The sequence below is a fragment of the Paralichthys olivaceus genome, chromosome 10 (genome assembly GCF_024713975.1).
Source record: "Paralichthys olivaceus isolate ysfri-2021 chromosome 10, ASM2471397v2, whole genome shotgun sequence".
NCBI lineage: Eukaryota > Metazoa > Chordata > Actinopteri > Pleuronectiformes > Paralichthyidae > Paralichthys > Paralichthys olivaceus.
Genome location: NC_091102.1, coordinates 16,806,079 through 16,823,463, shown reverse-complemented (window position 1 = coordinate 16,823,463; position 17,385 = coordinate 16,806,079). Strand labels below are relative to the sequence as shown.

The following is a 17,385-nucleotide window of genomic DNA, read 5'->3' as shown; positions in this document are numbered from 1 at the left end:
AAACTAGCAAAGCCAGAAACCTGAAGGGCATCCTGTGTTTTGTTTCCAAGCCCATTGCAGTTAATATAAGCTGCACTGACTCTGTGTTACACTGTCCCACACGTGCATGGTTATTACTTGATTTCCCTGATTAGGCATGTGAAGTGTAAAAACTCCACCTAGCTAACTTGACTGACCAGACCCAAACCTTAATATAAATTTATCTGAATGGGTTGAGTATCCACACTCTAATTTCAATATCTCACCTCTCACCCAATGTACTAAATATCAGTATAGGCTCCAGCTTCACCAGACAATGCACTGTATTAAGCAGACAGAGATAACTTCTTTGGGAACAATTCATTTTTTAAATTAGTATAACTTTATCACCTGGAATACTATTCATTTTTGGGATATGCAATTTCTGAGTTTTTATCTTAAAAAGTAATAATGACATGTAGCAGACCACACAACTGACAAACAAGTGACAGTGTCATCCAAAACAATTATACAAATGTCCCCAACCCAGCACAAAAAGAAAACCAGATGAATAGAAACATAAAAAGCACAAGTAAGTAATTGATAAATACTCTACAAAACCAAAACAAATTAACTATGTAAAATATTATTGACAACAGAGGGGGAAAAGAGGGAAGTACAATTGAAAATGTGGTGGCACAACACCTCACATCTTAGATTTGACAAATATATTGCCATCAGATTTTGCTGCACATTTCCACTGCACTCAAATCGCTACACAATCTTCCTCAAAATGTTATTTTCACTTTACAGATCTTGATGTGTGAGATGGCTGCCAGGCCTTATTACATTTATCATTAGATCTACTCAGATTTGATCCAACTTTCTCTAGTTCCAATAACTTCATTACTTCTCTAATCCAGTGAGTGTAGGTGGGTAGAAGTGACAGGACACTTACATTCAATAATTCAGAAATCATCTCTCTGACTGTTGGGTTTTTCCTACATTTACTCTGTTCAGATTTTCTGGCATAAATCTGACAATTGTTAACGAAATAATTTGATAGTCCTTGATTTAAGTCTTTTGGAAATTATCATTGTATCAAGTCTTATGGAGCACATAATTATACAATCACAGTTTAGCACTTTCTTTCTTTTAATAGATTTGATAGATTTATTTATTATTTTTTTCTTTGTTGGCTTTGTTTTTTTTTTTCTTTCTCTTATCACTAACAATGGTTCAGGATATTTTTTTCAGTGCAGCAAAATTGTGATCAAGCAATTTTAAATTTATTTGACTTTACGATCTATAGATAAATGTAGTTCCACTGCTAAGTTTAAATGGGAATATGCTGTGATTGAATATTAAATAATGCATCTGATTACATTTGAGGTATTTGAATTACAGTATCATCTATCAGACACACAAAGATGATAAATTATGTTTATAATCTGGCATAAACTAAATCTCTAGCTATTAAAACATGTAAAAACTACTGACAATGCAATATGTTGACAATATAATGTATATTATTTGTTAATTGTTGATTATTTTACATATACATAATATTGTCATGGTAAAAAGAGAAAAAAGAGCATGTACTATGGCATATTGCTATGGTTTTATATTCCAAAATTTCAAAAATGAGTGTTCCTATAAGACTTTGATTATATTTGTATTTTGACAACACCATACAGCCAGTGATCTCAGAATAAAGTAGCAGAACACCAGTCAGTGTGAAAATGTGATGCATTTGGGAGTGCTGTATTATTCTGTGAAGAATCTGCAGGTTTGAGGTGTCATGTAAACTTTTTCTTGTCTTCCACATTAGGATTGGCTCCTTAATCATTATTTACATGCTTCTGAGACATAGATACCTCTTCCCTACAGAGGAGCAGTTTCGTGTTATTATGATTATGATATTTCTAAATAATGACAAAAAAGGAAGATAAATTCTAACCTTAATTCCTGGTTCCTCATCACTGTGTCATTGGCTAAAATGAGGAGATTATAGTTTTTACAGTGACACCTGTGCACAAATTGACCACAGCGTGCGATGATTATGAATCCCCTAGTGTGCGACAGGTCATTTATAAAGTGTGCTACCTGTGGCTGAAAACGCTTGTTACAGAAAAATATATCTTACTGACAAATTATATAATGACTTGTATTCTTATGTAAACATTCAATAAATCAGTATCTTGGTTTATGGAGTTTCCTAGACACAACCTTGTAGAGACGAAGATGGAAGGATTTATAGTGTTTTTTTCTTTGTCCATTGCTGTCCCATTCTCATGAATCCATTATCTCAAGAACACTTCTAAAGAAATTCTGTAAACTTGGCATAAAGCTCTACTTGAGCTTGAGGATGAACTGATGATATAGTTATGGAATCCAAGGTCAAGGTCATACTGATGCCAAAAAACAACATTAACCATTTTTTAGACCATTCTTCAGAAATTAATTTGCCAACTATGACAAATCTTCTTCTGTCTCAGAGAGAGCATTGGAATATTTGAAAAAACACAAATTATATCATCAGAGTCCTGAGACTTCAACTTTCCAACTGTATTTGCAAAAACTGAGCAGCTTTAGGATTATGTGTTTTATGGAACTTGGTCCATGCTGGGTATACTAAAAGTCAGGATGTCTAGACTGCCTCTCTGCATTAGATGGTTATCAATCAATGGGTTGACCCTCCTTTTTTAATCTTTTTCTCACAAGTACTCCAACTTCAAACGTCCCGTTTACCATGTCAGATAGGCTGGCTCAGTTGCTGCAGCAGGAAATGTTAATTTGCTTCTGTAATCAAAGCACAGAACCAATAAATGTTAAAGATTAAAAAAAATAATCTTAACAACAAAAAAAAAACATAAAAAAGCAAGGAAGAACTAATTACATGCATGTGGTGTGTAGTATGAGATTTTAACTTTAAAATAAGTTCAAGTTTTGCTGTATATAACATTTGTTACCACATGTCGCCCACCACAGATTTCTGATATCTAGGTACGACCTGTCACTTTGCCTTTGTGCAAGATGTTTTAAATATAAAGGATAAAAAAAAAAACTCTGCACTATGCTGTGGGCCAAGTTGTAATCTCCAGAAGGCCATTAATTATCACTGTTATTAATGTTGGCACTGCTTTATTTACAATGCCTGCAACAAAATGACCTTGCATATGGATATGGAATCTGACTCAACTCATCATCATTTAATATGTACTGATTAAAACAGGAATTAGATCGACTTTGCCCTGCAAACAAAAGACAGGGTTGGAATGTGTTCTACCTTCTTCATGATAGCAAGGGCTGCAGTAACCTGAGAATAAAAGATCCTTTCGATAGGATGATATACACTGAGAAAAGCCGTGGGGGATTAAAATAAAAGCACAAGAAATGGTGCAAAGCATGGTGCGAAGCCATCAGTAGTTTGATATGACTGTGAATATTTTGGGCATTATACAGAGGAATTTATTATCTTTGGAATAAGGCAAGGTAATACATTACACTCCTGTCACCTAGAAATATGAAAATGGTGCCACTGGTGGCCTCTCTCTACCCTGCTCCCTCTCGGTCAGGGAGATATAATCTGCATCTTCAGAGCCTGTGGGGAGGAGGGACGGGAAGGTGGCCTTGGATTGCAATTCCAAGAGACTAGAAGGAGGCATTGGTTTATCCGCTGAGCCGCGGCTCCCATGGGACTGGGCAGCTGACGACAGTTATTCAGGGAGTTAGGAAAAACAGCCTGCCTCCACTAATGTCTAAAGAAAACCCAGCAAAGTGGCAACTCTCCAATTGGTCAGCAGTTCATGCAAATACTTTCTGTACAATAACTAGTTAAAGTTTTGCAGCGCGTTATGGCACCAAACAGCATCTTGTGATGTGACAGTTGTGAAAGTGGAAACATTAAAAATTCACTGAGAGCGTGATAATCACATTCTTAGCCTGTGTATCATACTCACAAGGAAGTCTAAATGCCAAGGCTGTCTGTAGACATGCACATCTGCTGTTTGCTGTACATCTGAGATTATGTGGGACAGTCATAATTTGCTTTCTGTAAATATCACTTCCAGTAGAAATGTATAACAAGTCTCGATTCTAATGGCTGTCCGCATGCAGCTCTCTCCCTTTTTTGATGCTTCACGCTTGGAAAAAGTGTCTCAGAACTTAAATCCATCATGAGTCCTTCAGGAAACGATTTCATGGACTTGGCTCGATTCGTAGTGCTGCTATGAGACACTTTTGTGAATCTGGCGAACATGGAGACCAATGAATCCTCTGATTGAATTGTCACTCCCAGAGGAAAATACAATAAAAAGGGTCAGTGGCTGACTTCAAAAACATGACCACTGGAGCTGTAGCTCGACTCGACCCAGTCAAAAATGATGTTGATCTCGGTGTCCTCTAAGCACAAGGGAGGAGAACTGTTCAAAGACGGCTCTCTCAGGGGTTCTTTTACTTATTCCCCTTCAACTACAGGGGAGGGCATGTCTCCCCATGCATTCCTCTAAACTCCTCAGATTCTCTACTTTGGGCTCATCGGTATCCTACAGAGAGCTTAAAAACAAGCGGCATGGGGAAAGAACAGTAATGAAAGAAAATAAAATATCTTCCATGATCCTGCACAGGGTGCAGCAGGTTTATTTCGTAGGTGTGCCAGTAAGTAAAACTGGGTTACTGACTTCTTGTACATGCCACTTGAATAATAATGACAGTAAAGACCTTAAAGGTTCAGTGTGTAGAATTTAGTGACATCTAGTGGTGAAATTGCATGTTGCAGCTGAATACCCTTCACCTCCCCCTCCCCCTCCAAACATGACAGAGAACCTGTGGCAGCCTTCAGTTGTCATACAAACTCAAAAGGTGTTTAGACATGGCGGCCTCCATAGAGAAGACCCCCTTGGTGTAAATATAAAGTATTTGAATATAAAGGGCTCATTCTGGGGTAAAGAAAACTACAATTCATACAATTTAAATGAAACACATTAGTGAAAACAGCACAAGGATTATTTTACATTCAATAGATCCATTTCACCCAAATCTTACACACTGGTACTTTAACTAAATAACATTGTCTGTTTCTGCTCAAACATGCAGAAATACAGCTGCCTCTAATGTTTAGACTCAACACTTGTTCTATACATCTAAAACAATTCGTTTCAGAAGTCCATCTTATTCACTGTATGTTTGATTTCGTCTCTACAGGGTTTTAGTATCCTTGTTTTAATTAGAAACATTTACAAAAACTTTCATTTCTCTCCCAGCAGATTTAGACATGTAATAAAAACATTTGATAGCTTAACCATTTAGCTTTCATTGTGAATCCTTGCTTGCATACCCCCCCACTGCCACCATCTCTGCATCATACAATCCCAGAACTCATAGACTATTTATCTTGAAATATAATATACTGATTATACTCCTAATATGATCCTCTTATTATGCTGGTTTGTCTTTTTTACTATTTATTATCTATGAATATGGACATGTGTGTGTAGTAATATGCACAGCAAATGTTGTTCTATTTTGTGCAATGACAATGAAGCTCTCTGATTCTGGTTTGTTTTTCCTTAAATTCAACAATTAATTAATAAATGAGGCAAACTCTACGATATCAGCGCCTTCTTCCTCCTCATCAAACATGTCTCTTACCAACTGAGGCTTGGTCAGTGGGTCAGAGGGAATATCGTCAGGGTCTGAATCTTCATTTTCGTTGTTGCTGTAATCAGCTTCAATATCGCTCCCCCGCTTAGATCGTCTGAAACATAACTTGAATTTTTCTTCAGCAGGCTAGAGCGCTGAAAAAAACGTTTATACATGTGATGTACACATATAAATATGTTGCATCAGGTCTAACTACTATTAACTACTATTTCGTTCTTAAAGCTTATATAGCAGATGTGACATGACAGTTTTAACGTCATGAAATCAATTCTAGGTTCTATATATTATATTTATATTACTTTATATTTATATTATTATTATATTACTTTGTCTAGTATAGTGGTTGTGTATTCTACATTGCCAATGTAGTAGGTAATACACTATAGAGTACCAACTGTGACTTTAAGGACATCTTCCAGGTTTACTGAAGCTATATATATATATATACCTCTAACTGTACTCGACCATTAATGTTGATGACACACATCGGATTCAGATTGTGATGCACATTCGTAAGATGTTATACTCTTTAAACATTTAAACATGTGGAAGTAGTTGATAAAGCTCCTGCTTACAAGTGCAAATATTATTGGGTCGGTCTGTCTGTGATGAAGCTGCAGTAACCATAGTGAGTGTATTTTAAGTTGCCTATCAACATCCTGCAGGGTATTCTTTCTGTCAAGTCCCATATTGAAATAAATGTATCGCAAATGTGTCTGGTCCCCATGAGAATTGGTGCCAGTAGGATGGAGGTTTAGGGGGTAATGTAGCGTAGCACCTTGTTATTGAGCTGAAGGACAGGGCCTGTTGCATTATGTAACATTTATTTTCCCTCTTCTCCATCTTTTTCCTCCTCCTGAGAGATAAACCTTCTGTTGACTCATCGAAAACTCCCCAAACACGCTATTATTACCAGCGTTGCATGTTTATTTTCAAGCGCCACTTTTGCATATCTTGAAGATGATTCACGGACAGCGCTGGACTTTTTATAAATGTATGAGACGATTACCTCATGCTTCAGCTTTCATTCTGCTGTCTTCTGTCAGGATGATGTGCTGAAGTTATTAGAAAGCTCACAGGTTATGTTGTCCTCACACTTGAGATCATCCTCAGCCCTGGATATGATTCCAGATCAAATGCAGCACATTGTCCTTCCATATCAACACTTTTTTGAGTGTTTCGTTTTTATTTTTGCAGCAGGAAAAAAACAAAACCATTTCCCTCCCTCTCAGCATTTGGAGCAGAACATGTGTACACTTCCTTAGGCTTTTCCCAATGTTTTCGCAGTAGCTCCAATAGACAGGGAGCTGTGTATATGTGTGTTTGTGCTTGGAAACATAAATTCCCATGAAGTCACTGTTTGCTTTTATACGTGTCTGTGATCACTGCCATCAAAATTTGGCAGACAAGTCCTCCTCTCTGCCCTTAACATTTGTTTTATGCAGGTCTCTGCCTGCTGCCCTATTTCTGTAGTTATAGTCTCTATGTTTGAGCATTAGGCGAAATCATTAGTTGGGAATGAACGTTGTTGCTTGGTGACAATCTTGTGCCCACTCCGTGTCTCATCCACGTCAGAAGTGATGCACCAGCAGGAGCGCTTTACTGCTTTGTCTTTGCTCCCACAGCCCCCATCCCAACAGTTAAGCTGCACTGACACATTTTCCCCTTTGTATTCCCGGCTTGTATGAATATTATAAAGGACAGCGTCCCAGCTTGTCACCTGAAGAACCGAAGAAAAGAGCATACTTTATAAACTTGACACGCTTGCTGCCATGGAACCAGTGTGACATTTAAGCGCTAAAGTCTGCATTATCTCCCTGCTGCCACAGCAGAGAACAAAGCATCGCAGCGATATGAGCTTTAACTCAGAGCAAACACAGAGACACATACTTACAGACAGCCAATGAGAAAAATGGCCTGCAACATCGATGAGTGCTGTACGTCTCTCAGTTACACAGTAGCCAGGACTCGACTCTTAATGAGCATGACTTCGTGGCTCTGGCCTTTATTTATTTATTAATAATGAATAATGGATTGTTTAATAGATAGTGAAAGGAATGAGCTAATGCCCTCTCTTCCAGTCACTCTATAAACATGGTCATAGTCCAATGATTATTTCAAGGGAGCTGGGTTAGTGCCAGAGGATATTTAGAGAAAAATACATGTCCTCCCACTCACTGTGTATTATACTCTAACTATGGTCCTCATTAAAGGGGCCTTCAAGCCAAATCAAATGACTTATTTACTCACTTATGATCAATTGATTTGCACTATATAGGCTCTGACACCCTGTGTGAAATATAAGTAAAGGCAAAGGTCAAGGCTTTTCATGAAAACTTTAATGGAGGAATCCATGGCTAAGGGATATAAGAGCTCCCCCATTTTAATAAGAAAGACGTATGGCTAGTTTTCTCTGTCATCCACATCCTCATTTGAGTTCTTCCCTCTCTTTACTCCATCAGATTTGACCAAGCCATGACTCCAATCAACCAAACCAAAAAAGCGTGGACATTTTTTGATTTATTGGAAAAGAACATCTAACTTACTTCCTCCTGCCAAATGCCAAATGCAAGAGGAAGTTAGCCAGTAGCTTCTGCATGTAGTGGAGGTGGTGTGGAGCAAAACTGAGATAAAAGTCAGTCTATTATATGCTAGAATGTTTGTCCCAAAAATCTAATCAGATAAAATGGCAAAGCTTCAAAACTTGTTCTGCTGCTCTCACGTGGCCACATGCATAAATAAATAAAGGCTGCATTGAGAATTATGAATTTCAAGATTGAAATTGACAGTTGGTAGAATATGGAATGTGGACAGCAGTGTCTCGTGTTAAAGTCGTTCTGTAAACCTAAGTAATTTAATGGATGTGAGCAAATAACCATTTTTGCTATTTGTTTTCTGAAGATAATCTCTTTAAGGGACATTTTATCATGTTTTCGTAAAAAAAAATTGACTCCATTCATTGCAATGGTTTGGCTGCAGTGATTTCTCCCTATGTCCACGAAGAGACCCCATCTTGAAGCTGTTTCAGTGAAAGTGATGGGGGTCAAAGTCCAGTGTCCTCATTCAGCGGGGAAGAAAAATCCATTCTCAAGTTCAGCTTAATGTGATATGAGGCCTCAGCCTTCTCAGCTAGACAACTCAAGTAGAGATATTTAGTTTGTTCTAATCAACACTACAAATCTTCCTGCAGGGGATCTTGAGGTGCATGGAATCAGATTAGGGTCTGTATGTTGTGTACTGTACCTGTTTGAACATTTATTATCCAGAATATGTTAAGAGTCATTAGCCTACAGCACCACATATGGTGCAGGGATTGAAGATTTGCGCTGTAATGACTCAGCGTGATTCCCACATGACAGCGTTCCGACATGATAAAAGTGAATTCAGTTCGGGCAAAGCAATACATCAGAATCTCATTGCAACAATGATGACATTATCACATTGGTGTATTTACTTCATTGATGAAAGAATGCCAGCATTAAATACAACACTGTGTATTGTACTCCTAATGAGATCATTCTTCTCTGTGAATATTGGCTTTAACCTCTCTTACTGCAATATACAGTATGCATTATTCATTTGAAGCTGGCCCCAGAACAATTAGATTATAACATTTGCATAATGGTCGGTCACAAAAGTATCTCTATCGACTAATTATGTCGGTGTTTTCCAAATAATGATAAATTGGTGCATTTGCAGGTTTTCTTTGTATGGTGTGTCTGAAGTGCCGCTATAGTGTGCTGTCCCGAGACCACTCATTCCTCTCTGCAGACGGATGTATTGATTGTTTATTATACAGTAGAGCCAGGATGACACTGATGCCAACACATGGCTCCACTCTACTGCACAGTGGCAGAGTTTTTCATCATTTAATTTACTGGGGCAGATGCCGATAGCATGTAGCACATACTATTGTTTTTGATTTCTAAAGAAATTTGGAGTGAAGCCATGTATAATGCATGAGCTAATTTGTCATTTTTAAATGTTAATGCCACAGGAGAAGGAACAACATGAGGTTTTGACATATGTGTGACAAATGGGCAAACAGGTTAATTCTTCAATATTTGTGTTGCACTGGACTGTATACAGCATACCTTGCCTTTTTTGTACAATGCACATTACACACACCACATGAGGCAGATTAAATACAAGGATCCAGATACAGAGGAATTATGGAGAAAAGGCAAGAACAAAGGCAACGTAAAGTACCTTTCACATGTGAAGAGCACAGCGGGAGATTTTTGAGTCAGAAGCATTCACAACAACACCAATCTCCTTAGTGCTCTGGTAATGGGTGATGCAGCATGCAGGGGAAGGAAGTTACATTTGAACTGCACTGCCGAGATTGATGTGTTTTTGTTTAAAGCACCAAAAGCTCTCAAATCTCGTCAGCCTCTTCCATGTCTATGGCACAGTTTTTTCATCCTTAGATATCTGTATTGTTTTTTGTCTTTTTTTCAGTTTTGGGTCCGTCGTGTGTTAGAAACATCATCAATACAGCCACTCACTGGATAACCATGTGGGCTCACTACAGCAGTCACTCGGACATTATGCCGAGTTCTTATTCGGAGGCTGGCAGGAGAAACTGTGGAGAATGTCCACAGCAGCTGACTCTGACATTTGCGTTCTCACATACAGTACATGTCTGAAAGCAGTTTATGTCAAGTTTAGATGACCAGAGAGGTCGGTGAGCAGGAGGAAAGAATGGAGGGTTGATGCTTAAAGTGTGATTCAAGTACTGGGTTTACTTTGTAGCCTTCTCCAGAGCAGTTCTGTTCTTAACATACGTGTAACGTGATAGAGTTGGACATGTGAAGGCTGTTTTAATTTATTTAGGATTGGTGTGTCTAATGATCGTGTGTGAAGAATCTATGTTCTGGTTTCGTGGATTCTGGAGTACGCCTCTTGTCAGAACTTTCACTTCAGCAGCCAATTTTCTAATTTTTGCAGTGCACAAAGATAGGTATCCTCCTAAACTACCTCTGATCTATCTGCACTGTAGTTGGGCTGCACGAACTGTGGAGGTGGTTCTGAGATGCCTCATGATAAATTCATTATAGGCTGAAGTTATAAACTTTTTTTGTGCCTCACATTCTGTGTGGGCTGTATTTTGCTTCAATACATTTTTTTTTACTCTAATTTGTATTCATGTCCTGCAATTATAAAAGAAATCCAATATACTTACAAATAAACTTGCTTAAGTATATGTTTTGTTTTGTAGTTTTAGTTATTTCAGATCCACACCTACAAGCCTAGTTGGTTTGTAGCCATCCCACCACCTGTGATGGTCGAACTAATGAACCATTTAGTAGACTGATGGAATATGTTCTTTTAGTTTAGTGGGTGGTACACTTCTGCTTCTTATATAATCCAATTAAATAAAAACATTTAAAAAGGCTGCTTACTGTGTGACTGAGGAATCTATCAAATATGCATTTTAGAATCATGACGTCAAAAAGAAAAGAGTGTAAAATATGTTGCACTGGAATCTCCGATCAGAGGAAAGCTGCATTTCTCCAAGCTGTGAAAGTAAAGAAGTGTTGAGCTCGAGAGGTAAAGTGAAATAAATCCTGCAGCCACAGCCCTGATATTCCCTGCAAGTATAACGGAGAACATTTTCAAGACAAGAGCCTTAAGGTGTGAATGTGCATTTCTCTTTCTCTGGCTGTGCCGACGCAGACTCACTATTTTTCATCATGAATAAACAATGTGAAGTAATATATTAAATCAGATTACGGGTCGCCAGGCAGAGAATATATTGAGGACATTACAACTGAGCAGTCAATCTGTCTAGAGCGAGCACACGGCAGTCGAGGAAATGGAACACCGGTGTAGACAATTACACACGGCACAGTAAAAGGTAAAATGGTAACGTTTCTTAAATTATCACTGACAATGCATTTGTTTTCTGACAAATTATCCGATCTTGTAGCAGACGAAAGTATCCAGTTGTACCAATTACAGAATTACTAAACTTTGTCTGTGTATGTTTAGATACTGGCCTCACTTTAAAAGATCATGGTCTGGTTTAATACAGAGTGTTATATCTATTCTACACCAAAATTAACGTATATACAAATTTTTTGGGTGGGTAAACTACTATTAAAAAGCAAATGATTCCATTGTCAGTCCTTTGCCCTTCTGTTTTTTTTCCCTGGTGGTTTGGCATCATGAACGCACCAGAATCTGAGAAATTCACTTGGCTTAAAAACAATTGGTACGCAAAAGTACACGGCTTTTTTCATACCCAGAAATTCAAAAGGTGTCATAACAAAACGAAAAGAAAGTGCAGTGTCAGCTTCTAGACCGACAAAATACAAAAGACAAAGAAATTAGGGCGTTAAATGAAAACCTTTGTCTACTGCAGAGCCATTTGACCTGTGAGTGAATACTGATTGTATCCATTCCCCTCGCAGACAAGCTGCAAAATATGTTAGTGGGTTTTTTCCCCGGTGAAAAAAAACGCATTGAGTTGTACAATTTAGGCTTATAGCAGCAGAGGAGAATCAAGATGTCAAACCTGCTCTCTGGAGTCTCTGCACTTTGTATGAGCAGCTTTCATTGCAACAACCCCCTGATGAATATCCTGCCACTAATAAATATACCACATCATTCATTTTAAAATGATCTTTCCAGTAAAAAGAATCCAGCCAGAAATTACGTTTGTCATCACAGCATTATTGATAAGAGTGAACAGTTGTCACAGCAGCAGCCAAACTGAGCAGCTGCTGCCATGACAACACCAAGCAACCGTCCCTCCCTCCCTCCAGTTTTTATTGCTAACAAGAAAGTATGTTTTTTATAGATCGGTAATGCAAAAGCATAAAACCATGATAATCTAGGAGCTCAGGACTTTTTCTCTGCCTTGGTTTCTTGTTAAAGTATGGGTTACAGCAGGTGATGCAGACAGTATAGTGTATACAGATAATTTGCAGCATGATGGGACATACTGTTAGTGGGCTACCTGTGAACAGCTGTGTAAGCTCAGCACTGTAAGCTGTAACAAACACTGCAGCACAAATGGGCTGCAGTCATGTTAAAGGTGCACCATTACTGTGGTAGGCTGTGACACTTTGAAATGCTGCCAATGTACTGCCCTTCTGAAAAATCAATTCAAGAGATGCACTACTTGTAACATAGTTAATTTAAAAAAAAAAAAAAAGTATTGTATAAACTTAATTGTTAAATTCACAAACAGCATTGCATTTACCGCTCCTAGTGATTATGTTATTTAATCATTTTGCAATGTCAGCTATTTCATTGTATTATAAAAGGCTCGATGGGGGGGGGGGGTTAATGTGACATTAATCCATCTTGGTCAGGGACATGTGGGCCTGGGAGCTCCAGATGAGGAAAGTCACCTACATTTCCGAGATTTGCCAGATTCAGCTGTTAGTTGAACCCGATTGCTTCACTGTGAGGAGAGCCGCCTGCAGTCGGTGTGCCCTGGATCACTACTGTTAACCATTACAAACTTCACTGACAGCTTACACCATTTTTGTGTACGTGTATTTTTGTTCCCTCCTCGAACATAAACTCTGACCTTGTCAAGACCTGTAGACCTCATGGTGAGTGAAGCAGGTCCAAATGATGCTGACCTTAATATCTGAGGTCCTAAGTTAAGGTTAAGGGTTAGGCATGAATTAGTCATGGTTAAGGTTAGGGATCATATTTTACTTAGACTGTCCACAATGAATTGGAGTCAGTGCAAAGTCCTAACAATGACTGCTGCAGAAACACTTTGTGTGAGTTGTGCTGTGAACGTGTCGGTGCAGAAAACTCCCACTGTGTTTGTCATGTGTTAAAAGTTCAGAGCTTGACTGAGAAGCAAAATATTGTTACTTACTTTGTAATAAATATCGTGACTAACGACTGCAGATCTGATCCCTTGTGCATGGACACACCAAGGATTGTTTTTTGAAGCCCAATGGAAGAACAATGCTCTTGATTGACCAAGTCGGCATGACCTTAATCCCAGTCAGCATGTGTTTAATTTGCTGAAGACCTGACTGAAGGTGTAAAGCTACAAATACAAGAATTGTGGAAGATTATTGGACAAGCCTGGCAGAGCATCACCAAAGGCCGGCCATGCATAACCACAAGCTTGCAAAGGCATACACATTTTCCCAGCAGGGAGTCATCCAGCTCATACTGTGCTGCTGGCTGCTTCTCAATAGCTTCACATGATTTTAGTTGTCAAATGACTACTCATTGTCCTGCTGATGCTGAGGAAGCAGGCAACAGCCACACATTATCATTTCCTAAAGGCATGTGCTGCTCTCTCCTCTAAATGTGGTTGATTTGAAATCAAGCATTTGATTTACTCATAATTTGGTAAATGTGTTTCTTTGTCCGTGTAGAAACTGAATGCTTGGAGGTTTTCGTGGAAAATAATGTCTGTGTCTGCGGTCAGACAAATACAGCAAAATAAGCTCTTTTGGTAGAGTACATCACTTTAAATGCCAAGGGTAGAAAGGTCACACGGCAAAGATATTCCTTTAAAGAGCCCTTCGTGTTAAGATGACTTTTTGGAAGACTGTGGCTGTGTTGTCACTGTGTCTCTCATGCATTGATTATTTTCTAGCAGCCGACCACAACATCAACATTGACAGCCACATATTGATTTTCTACTTTTTACTATTTCTAATGACTAAAATCTAAATTGAAAAAAAAACAAAACACATTGACGAGGGGCTGTGCACAGATCTCTCCATCTGTGCACAGCCCCTCGTCTCGGTTCCCTTTGAATCCAAACATGATCATGTGCAGGAGGAAGGATTGTTGTGGGCTTTTCTCCTCAGAGAAGATGGCATGGCAAAGCTGCGGGTCAATATTGACTGCTTGCGCAATTTGATAACTTTAAAGTGAATTCTTTAACTCTGACATTGAATGTTTGCTCCCTCAATCCAGATGAGTACATTTTCAAAGACTTGTCAGGCTTGTGGATGTGCAAAGACAGTCTGGACAAAAAGAACAGAGTACCTAGAAACTTGAGAAGCTATATGTGGGGAAGCTGAACAGTGTGACCACTGTGATTAGCTTTCCTATTAATTTGTTCTGAATAATTTCAGGCTTCAACCAAGGTGGCTGTGGTAGCTGAAGCAGTGAAAGAAGGTCAGACAAGTATAGCTGCTGCTAATGAAGAAAGAGATGTAGAAGTGCAGGAGGACGACAGCCAGTTACAGCAGGATTCAATGGCAGCAGACAGATACAACTATAAGTATTGTTCAATTATTTATTTGTCACAAAGTACAAGGAAATTACAAAATGCACAGCTACAACCACAAATAGCATCTTAGGGAAGAACTGTTAGTAAACCCATTTATTCTATTGCACTGCATATTCCTGCATTCACTTTAATGCAGAGCTGCACACAAGCAGCACATACTCAGAGGAAGCTGAGATTCTTCAATTACTGTCACAGCGTATATATACACAATTCCTCCAGAATGTTGCAAAGGCAATAATGAATGCAAAATCAACCAATCACTGATTTTTGCGCATCTCAGATCCTCATCCATTCTCAAATTTGACTAATCATCAGACTTTTCTACACGTTTCAGTCATAGCCCACCAGACTCAATTTTGAGCAACTTACACAATGCACTTATTTCTTTGTTTGTGGTTGTGAAGAAGATGCAGACATGTGTGACACAAATATCTCACATTTACCAGCAGAAATTACTGCGGCACACAACCGTGCAACGCAATTCCCCAGTGTTCTGCATGAAAGCAGAGTTAATTTGATTTGTACCAAATGCAACGTTGTGTGGAAACACAAACACACAGAAAAAGTCGTGGAAGGATGTGTAAAAATAGCTCAGGAATAGAAAGTAAAATGTTTAAACATGAAAGGAAAGCTTTATACAAGAAAAACTGCAATGCTTTTTGCTACTTTCAATTGCTACCACAATTTAATTGCAGCAAACATGTATTCCAATGTTTTAAAAAAACAAGCTGTGATCCCAAGAAAAGCAGATGGAATCCTGGAGGGTCTGGTTGTAATATCACGGCGTTGCATCCGTTATTCAAGTCAAGCCCAAACATCACACATTGCCCAGACATCTTATAATCCAAACATCCTCAAGCTTTATCAATGACAGATTTGACGTTCACACAAATACACACACGTACACAAGCTGAATACCTGAAATATTCATGCCTTTTACACTTTCTATTCATTCTTCCACACCAGTGATGCAGCTCATGAGCTCAGAGATTTAACATCATCCGTTTATTTTTGTGAGCTGTTTGTCCGTGAATTTTGTGAAAGTCAACAGTACTGGAGCTATCAGGACGACGCTAGAGTTTTTTTGAATAAGTACATTAATTACTTTTTTGAATATTTATATTCAACTTTCAGTTTGTGCATATTTAACATATTACATATTACTTGTGCTTTTTTCCACACTGTTGTTAAAGTAAGGGGGAAAAAGTTACCGTATATTCGATCCCACCTCTGCAGATGAATTTGTCATGATGTATAAGGCACTGTGTCAAAAAGGCTAATTGTTACTGCCTGCAGGCAGAGCAGCTCCGCCACAGCATCGAGTAAAAGCTTTTCCTGTCTCTGCTGCTTCTCACAGCTCTGCTCCGGTTCAGATTTACCCACATGGTTTTAAATTGTCATCACTTATGATCATAGGGATAATAGGATAATAAGGTTAGTGTTGAACAATGTGGAGCAAACATTAATATTAAATATTTACCACGAGGGCCACATATACTCTTGAGGCCATTATAGGAACTCTACATTGGCGATGCCTCATGTCAGCTGATCACCATCAACCTTTATAAGAAATAGGAAAATGAAAGTGTTATTTCATTGGGATAAGTCTGAATCACTATTTATACAAGTTGAAGAATCTTCACTGCTGATAGATTATCTGTTATTTTCAACATTCCACACACTGCGAGCTGCTCAATAATTATCATAATGAACATATTGAAGCTGCTGAAGTTTTAGTTTGACCCAACTGATTTGTCCTCAGTTAGTCAGTAGGCAAATAGCAGTGTTTAATTATCAGATCCTTGTGTCTAAATGCTTCGTAGGGCCACCTACAGGCCACAGTTTTCATTAAACCCATGCAGAAGTGATGAACACAAACAGTTCATCCTGTGGAGAGACTGAAACACTCCACCTGCTTAGCATCAACATGTTTGCATTTTCATTGTGACCAGGATAAAACTGATGTAAACATTTCGATCAACACACTTCTGTGTCAAAGCACAGCCTCACAGTGCTGTCAGCATGACTGTAGACTCCAACACAGTCAAAACACACTTTGTATTTTTGTGAATAACTCATGTAAAAAAATCTCATTAACAGACATTTTTCTTTATCTGAGCAGTCCAGAGTATGTCTGGTCACATTTTGTATTACTGACCCCTGACCTGCTGTCCTTCACTAGTACATTCCTGTAATTATATTTTTGAACATGAATGGTGTTCAGTACAGTTGGAACACAGATATGGGCTTGTTTGCAGCAGTGCCAGTAATAAATGTGCAGTATTTAGACTAGATGGGGATGTTTTATTTTAATTAATAGTTGTGTTATTGTAAAGTAAGACATTGATAAATATTGATGCAGAACTTAAATGTTTTCCACTTTGCCCGAATAAGCATATCTCACTGTAATTTTTTTTAGCTTACCGGTGGAACATCTGCCTTCCACTCGAGGTGTTATGATTAAACTGGTTTTGTGTGCTTGCCCATTTCATCTGCGGGCATTATTCATTTATCAAACCATTACTAGGACAGCC

The 17,385-nt window shown here is 38.5% G+C and overlaps 1 protein-coding gene across 7 annotated transcripts in view; it reads left to right on the top strand.

Moving 5' to 3' along the window:
• lrp1bb (low density lipoprotein receptor-related protein 1Bb) overlaps positions 1-17,385 on the top strand; it is a 247,304-nt gene that overhangs the window by 65,593 nt on the left and 164,326 nt on the right. The window lies entirely within an intron of this gene.